We start from the raw sequence: 8,535 nt of genomic DNA, 5'->3' as shown, positions 1-8,535 counted from the left end.
AGACACAGAATCCCAAGCAGGCTCCAGACTCTGAGCTGTCAGCACAGAGCCCAATGCAGGACTCGAACCCATGAACCACAAGATCATAACCTGAACCAAAGTCGGACACCTAACCGACTGAGCCACCTAGGCGCCCCTAAATTAACCAGTTTTAAGTGATGGTGTTACAATATTGACCTTTACTCTCTGGTCATTTTACAGTAAAACTTCCGGGCTTATTAACATACTATGGATATTCTCTAGAAGAGAGTGGGAAAAAAATCTATTCTCCATTTACATATGTATTCTACAATATATTTGTTTCACATTTAGCAAGAAATGTAACATAAAGATCATGCATGATCATGGCTCATTATAGGATTTGCTCCTTGGCCTTGAGGGGGTAGCAGGAAGGCTGGAACATTTCTCTTCCAGTCGCTTCTCATTTTTCAGTAGCCAGCTTAAGCTTCTTTCCATGGCAGCCTTGATCCAGAAGAATGAAGGCAGAAGCAGCAAGCATCTAAAGGCAGAGGCTTCAGAATGCACAAGTCACTTCCAGCATGTTCTGTTGGTCAGAGCAAGTCACAAGACCTATTCCAATTCTAGAGGGTAGAATGATGGACTCTGTGTTTTGACGGAAGGAGAGGTAACAATGCATTGCAAAAGACTGTGAAAACAGGGACTCGTGACACTCTTGGTTGTCATTATTATAATGCTCTACACGGTTGGGAGCACAAATTATTTTGCTACATAGAGATTTGATTAAATAAAGAGAAAGTAATCTTTAGAAATTAGCAACTCTTTTTTTTTCCTTTTCAACCATTCAGGAAAATTTTATAATAAATCCCTTTTCTTCAGTCTGCACAAAATATATTCCTGAGCCAACCTGAACTGTTTTTCAATGTACCAGAAATTGAAATTGCATCCAGAAATTGCCAAAAACCCTGCATTTTTCTTTTCCATCTGAACTCTGTCTGAAGTATAGGATTCCTGGGGATTTAACTCTCTGAACTATAAACACTGTTTAAACACTAATTAAGGGGCGCCTGGGTGGCTCAGTTGGTTGAGTGTCCAACTTCGGCTCAGGTCATGATCTCGTGGTTTGTGAGTTTGAGCCCCGCGCCGGGCTCTGTGCTGACAGCTCAGAGCCTGGAGCCTGCTTCCGATTCTGTGTCTCCCTCTCTCTCTGCCCCTCCCCTGCTCATGCTCTGTCTCTCTCTGTCTCAAAAATTAATAAAACACTAAAAAAAATTTTTTTAACACTAATTACAGGGAGCCCTTATCATAATAAATAAATACCATTTATCATAATAAATAAATACCATTTATTTCATTAATGGTAGGACATTAAGTACACAAGAACATAAGGGTTGACTTTATCATCTATAAAAAAGTTTATACTAGGTAATCTCTATGATTCTATGATTTTGCCATCATGAAAACATTTCTGACTCATTTAGGCTGGCTTTGATTCTAATATTGACACCAAAGGATGTTTTGTGAGCAGATTTCTTTCCTAACTTCAACTACAAGAAGGTAATGAGATTCTAATTGTGAGATTCTAATTATCTTAACAAGTCTTTAAAGTATCACGAAGTAAATTTTCTTTTAAGTTAGTCAAGAAAATTCTTTATAATAAATCCAATTTCTTTAATCAACATAAAATATCTCCCTGAGCCAACTTGAACCGTTTTCATCATACCTAGAAAGCAAAACTGAAAGTTTACCTGGAAATTGGCAAGAATTCTGCATTTTTCTTTTCCATTTGAACCCTGTGTTTGAAGTAGAGGATTCCTGGGGGTTGGACTCTGAACTATAAGCACTATTTGAAAGCTAATTAAAGGGAGAAAGCTAATCAAAGAGAGAAAAGAAGTGACAGATTTTCCTAAGGACACGAAGTGACAAATCTTCTGTGAAATGATAAATCTTCCTAAGATTTCTACGAACTATAACTGTAATGCCAGCGTAGTCTGTCTCCACCCAATGTGATTTCAGGGCTTCCGGAAAGCTTTTCTGTTAAAACAATGCTTTCTTGCCCTAAGCCAATGGCAGCAACGGCTAAGACTGGGGACCTCACCTTTGCCTCACTCTTACTCAGAGCAGCACCGAGGTGTAAGATCCCAATTGTTTTAGAAAATGCAGTAAGTTGGGGTAAACTTCATGTGGGAATGTAAGAGTCTGATTATCGTAATGTCTTTTTGATAAGAGGGAATATGGAAGGTAACATATTAGTTTGTGTCCTTTCTGGGAGTAAATTTCACTGTTTGACAACCTTCGTGGTGAAGTGGTATTACTTTTCATTTGTTTAGTGTTTACCTTCCAAATGTTTCCAGGTGTGAACATTTCTGGTCAAGTAGGCCAAACGGGTAGGCGGAGTGATGTCAGAGGTCAGGACTCACAAGTTATCTCGTTTGGCTCTAACTTCTGTTTCACGTCTACCTTTGGCTGTTCAAATCCAGATATGGAGTATGTGCATTGCAGGTGGGGAAACTTCAGCAGAAAACCGGGCTGATTTTCAGGACAGGAAAGTAGGTTTTATGGTTTTATCAAAAGGAGGGCTCTTGGCACCATGGAATATGTTCAGAAAATAAACAGATTTATCTCAGTTGGGATAAATTGAATAAATAGAATAAATAGAAATTGAGAATTGATAAATTGAATAAATAGAAATTGAAAAATAGAATGAATTGTATGGGCTTCCTAGAAATGAAAACAGACCCCATTTTTAAAAAATGGAGCTAAGTTTTCTTGATTCTTTCTTGATTTGTGTCAAGAAACAAGCAAGAAGGAAAGGAAGGGGAAAAATGAAAGACAAATGAAAAAGTAAAGAAAGAAGGAAGTTAGTCAGAATTAATAGAAGTGTTAAATACAAGATCATTAAACACAAAAATGCATCTTGACATTAAAAAACAGAACTTAACTGAAATTAAAATGTGAAGCTGTTAGGGTCACCTGGGTGGCTCAGGTCATGATCTTGTGGTTGGTGGGTTTGAGCCCCTCGTCGGGCTCTGTGCTGACAGCTCAGAGCCTGGAGCCTGCTTCCGATTCTGTGTCTCCCTCTCTCTCTGCCCCTCCCCTGCTTGTGCTCTGTCTTTCTCTCTCAAAAATAAATAACCATTAAAAAATTTTTTTTCTTTTTTAATGTGAAGCCGTTAGGGAAATGTTCGCCTGAGTTTTCAACTCTTACATAGTATTATAGAAAGCGCCTGATTGAGAAACAAAAATCCTGGTATTCAAAACCAGGCTCTTTCATTAGCAACCTGAATGAAATTGAGCAATCTAATTAAACCTGCTAGTTTTCAGTTTCCTCCTAGAATAAAAGGTCTGAGTGATCTCGGACTCATTTAAACACGATTATCCTGGGTTGTCAGTCACACGTCATACCTTTTGCTCTAAATTCTACCCCAGAATCTTTGATATTGATTAAAGACCTTTCCGACAGTCTCAGCCGGCGTGGGCATTTACCGAAACGACTCCTTGCATGTCACCGCGTTCACAAATTAAGAAGTGACCACCAATCGTACTGACCTATACACGTTATCTTTCTATGAAGAGTAAGGATTAGATTTGTGGACTGTATTAGGATCAAGTTTCCTCAGACTGGCCTGAGGCGGGTGGGGCTTTTAAAACCATGAGGTTTGTTCAGGGTAGCCTCTCGCCTCTTTCTTCACCTCCTCCTACTCCTAATGTTGCCTTTGGTCTGATCCCAGCTGTCCCTGCTTTCTCAATACCCCGCAGCTGCCCAACGCCTACCTGACCTCCTTTTCCTAACTTTCTCACGCCCCAGGCTTTGTGTTCATCCTTTGATAGGGTCCCTCACTATAAAACTTCTGTCACGCTCACAAAAACCGATGTCTCTTCTTAAAGCTCCCAATTCAGCAGATACATCGAGGAAAACTGTAGGATTGAGAGGGTCAATATTAAGTTATAAACAAATCTGCAGCTCGTTTCAGAAAAGGATAGTTGGTGACATTTCAGATTCAGCAGCAAAGTAAAAGAATTTTAGGGAATGGAGGGAAATTTCAGAAAGTACAAGCGGCAGCAGGGACCTTCTTACTCGAAGTACGATCCTAGGACTAGCAGCAATAAAATCCACCGGAAGTTTGTTGGAAACGTAGAATCTCAGGCCCTCTCAGCCCTACTAGTCAGAACCTGCATTTTTTTTTTTTAAATTTTTCAACATTTATTTATTTTTGGGACAGAGAGAGACAGAGCATGAACGGGGGAGGGGCAGAGAGAGGGAATCACAGAATCGGAAACAGGCTCCAGGCTCTGAGCCATCAGCCCAGAGCCTGACGCGGGGCTCGAACTCACGGACCGCGAGATCGTGACCTGGCTGAAGTCGGACGCTTAACCGACTGCGCCACCCAGGCGCCCCAGAACCTGCATTTTTAACAAGAGAAGGGGACTTGTTCAGATGCATGGCGCAGTTTGAGAAACACCGGTTTACAGGATTCCACATAGGTGAATACTTTCTCCCCTCTGTAGTTTAAAGCCGGCCACCTGTTGCTTATGAGAATCGGTGTTCCAAAGGAGATCCATTTTATGCTTCTAAGCAGCCTTCCTTCAGATTGTTGACCCAGGGACATTATCGCCACAAATAATTTTCCACCGCGACCGAATACATTTGGAGAGGAGTAGGCATTACAAAAAGCTCTCGTTTCATACAGCTTCGGAGGGAGGTATAGCAACCAGAAATCAGGAAACCATGTAGGATGCTCAAGTTGGAGTAGCAAAAGTGGAAGCCAATGGCTGACTGAAAGGTTTTGATCCCTGTGACAATCAAAACAAAGTATTCACAAGAAAACAGTCACTACACGATTGCTGGAACTCCTATTGTCTACAGTGGAGAAGAGGGTTAGCTCTATTTGTGCTACAGGTGTTAATTTATGAGGGTAGCCAATCCAACCCAACTAACTTTACAGGGTCCTTTTCCACTTTCGTCTCTCGTTCTCTACGAGGCCTTCTCTGACTCGTCCTACGACATTGCCTTTGTAAAGGTGACCAACTGCCCTGTTCCCCAGCACTATCCTGTTTTCTCTCTGAGGGTTCGGCATCCCAGAAAGCCCCCCCAGCTTCCAGCAAAGCAGGACCGTTGGTCACCCTGCCTCCACTCCATGCTAGCCGTTCGGTTCCCTGCTTTGAACTTTTTTAGCTTGCTCAACTCTCACCATTTATGTGGCGCCTGCCATGTTTTGCTTTTCACAGTTAATTTTTTGTGTACAAGAAATGTTTCCCAGAGCTCCTTATGAATTACCTAAGGACAAAACTTGTCTTTTATAATTTCTTTCACTCTACTCACAGCATGAAACTAGTGTCAGATGCACAGGAACCACTTAACATTTTGAGTGAAAGAAACTATTTGAAACAACAACAACAACAACAACAATAATATCAACAACTATTGCCACTTCGAAGCACAGCTGGCAGTGAATTTCAATCTATGGAATCACAAAAGTGACAATTTAGAAGGGCAAATATTCTTACGTCTGCATTTAAGACTGCTTTAAATGTGACTGCAGCTTGGGGCGCCTGGGTGGCGCAGTCGGTTAAGCGTCCGACTTCAGCTAGGTCACGATCTCGCGGTCCATGAGTTCGAGCCCCGCGTCAGGCTCTGGGCTGATGGCCTGGAGCCTGTTTCCGATTCTGTGTCTCCCTCTCTCTCTGCCCCTCCCCGTTCATGCTCTGTCTCTCTCTGTCCCAAAAATAAATAAACGTTGAAAAAAAAAAAGAAAAAAAAATGTGACTCTCCGTCCCAAAAATAAATAAACGTTGAAAAAAAAATTAAAAAAAAAAAGAAAAAAAAATGTGACTGCAGTTTAACTTTTAAATCTTATCTTTCACTCCTCTGTGTTCTTTCATCCATGATTGATGCAAGAACGTCCAGGGGTAAATGAAATCACAGAATGAATATGGTACATTTTCCCAGAGACGTGTTTATTTAAAGTGTTTTTCTTCTCTTTTCTTTTCTTTTCTTTCTTTTCTTTTTTTTTTTTTTAAGAATGGGGGTGGAAGGGGGAGTGTGAACTTGTGGACAAATAGGTTTTGTCAGATTTTTCATATTGGGTGTTATGGTGGATTAAGTGTCTAGACAAATCCTCTAGGTATAGAATATCTAAAAATGCTAAAACACACACACACGCATACACACATAGAGACATATGTGCATAAATGCATGGATGCGTGTGTGTGTGTGTGTGTGTGTGTGTCTGTGTACGTATAGCTTTCAAATGTATGGCTGGGCCACCTGGGTGGCTCGGTCAGTTGAGCATCCAACCCTTGATTTTGGCTCAGGTCATGATCCCAGGGTTGTGGGATCAAGTCTGTGTTGGGCCCTGTACCGAGTGTGGAGCCTGCTTAAGATTCTCGGACTCTCAGAGGGGAGGAATTAAGATGGCAGAGACGTAGGGGGACCCTGGGATTTCCTTGTCCCCTACACAGCTGTATTGAGGTCAGGTCACTTGGAACACCCAAAAGTCAATCTGCAGAATGACAGAAGGATCTCCACAGTTTGAGGGAGACCGCATGGCAGCTATGAGGCTAACTTCAACCACAAATCAAAGCACGCCTAGTTAACAGTCCAAACGCTCCCTCACTGCAGGCAAGCAGGAGATCTGCAGAGGCCTGACCAGTGGGAAAGAGTAGCTAAAAGGCAACAGCAGAGTGCACACAGCATGCACCAGAAACACTTCCTCGAGTGCCAGGCCCTGGACAGTGTACAACCTCTTTTTAACATAGCATTACTCTCAGGTACAAGAAACATAACAAGCTTTTAAAACACGCAAAAGATAGAAACTGAACCAAAATGACAAGACAGAGAAGTTTTCCCCAAAGGAAAAGTCAGGAAGAAATCACAACCAGGGACTTACTCAAAACAGATGTAAGCAGGGGCGCCTGGGTGGCTCAGTCGGTTGAGCGTCTGACTTCAGCTCAGGTCACGATCTCGCGGTCCGTGAGTTCGAGCCCCGCGTCGGGCTCTGGGCTGACGGCTCAGAGCCTGGAGCCTGCTTCTGATTCTGTGTCTCCCTCTCTCTCTGCCCCTCCCCCATTCATGATCTGTCTCTCTCTGTCTCAAAAATAAATAAACGTTAAAAAAATTATTAAAAAAAAACAGATGTAAGCAATGTATCTGAATAGGAATTTAAAACAACAGTCATAAGGCTGCTAGCCGGGCTTGAAAAAAAGCCTAGAAGAAACGCTTGCTGCAGAGATCAAAGACCTAAAACTTAATCAGGCTGAAATAAAAAATGCTACAACTGAAATGCAAAACTGACTGGATACAGTCACAATGAGGATTGGAGAAGGATAAGAGATAATAAGGGATATCGAAGATAAAACTATGGAAAATAATGAAGGTGAAAAGAAGGAAAGGAAAATATTAGACCATGAGGGGAGACTTAGAGAGCTTAGTAATTCCATAAAACGAAATAATATCCATATCATAGAAGTCCGAGAAGGACAAGAGCAGAAAAAAAGGGCAGAAGGTTTATTTGAACAAATTATAGTGGAGAACTTCCCTAATATGGGGAAGGAAACAGGCATCCAAGTCCAAGAGGCACAGAGAACTCCCATCAAAATCATCAAAAACAGGTCAATACCGTGACATATAGTGAAACTGGCAAAATGCAAAGATAAAGAGAATTCTGAAAGCAGCTAGGGACAAAAGGTCATTAACCTACAAGGCTAGGCACCTAAGGTTAGTAGCAGACCTGGCCACTGAAACTTGGCAGGTCAGAAGAGAGTGGCAGGAACTATTCAATGTGCTGAATGGGAAAAATCTGCAGCCAAGAATCCTTTATCCAGCAAGACTGCCATTCAGAATAGGAGAGATAAAGCATTACCTGGACAAACAAAAACTGCAGGAGTTCATGACCTCTAAACCAGCCCAGCAAGAAATTTTAAGGAGGACTCTCTGAGTAGAGGAAATTAACAAACAAGACCAAAGCAACTAAGACTACAAAGGACCAAAGAACATCACCAGAAACACCAAGTCTACACACAATGGCACTAAATTCATATTTTTCAATAACCACTCTGAATGTAAATGGACTAAATGCTCCAGTCAAGAGACATAGGGTATCTGGATGCATAAAAAGACCGAGGTCCATCTATATGCTACCTACAAAAGACTCGTTTTAGACCTAAAGACATCTGCAGATTGAAAGTGAAGGGGTGGGAATTATCTATCATGCTAATGGAGGTCAAAAGAAAGCTAGAATATCTGTACTTATATCCAACAAACTAGATTTCATTTTTTTTTAATATTTATGTTTTAAAGTTTATTTTTGAGAGAGAAAGAGAGGGACAACATGAGTTAGCAGGGGTAGAGACAGAGAGGGAGAAAGAGAGAGGATCCCAGGCAGGCTCTTCACCATCAGCGAGAGCCCGATGCAGGGCTCAAACCCACTAACAACAGCAAGATCATGATCTGAACCGAAATCAAGAGCCGGATGTTTGACTGACTGAGCCACCCAGGCACCCCAGACGAAATAGATTTTAAAACACAGACCGTGGGGCGCCTGGGTGGCTCAGTCGGTTAAGCGTCCGACTTCGGCT

Source organism: Herpailurus yagouaroundi, unplaced genomic scaffold, assembly GCF_014898765.1.
Source record: "Herpailurus yagouaroundi ecotype Mexico unplaced genomic scaffold, PumYag 195, whole genome shotgun sequence".
Lineage (NCBI taxonomy): Eukaryota > Metazoa > Chordata > Mammalia > Carnivora > Felidae > Herpailurus > Herpailurus yagouaroundi.
This window is presented reverse-complemented; position numbering follows the sequence as displayed.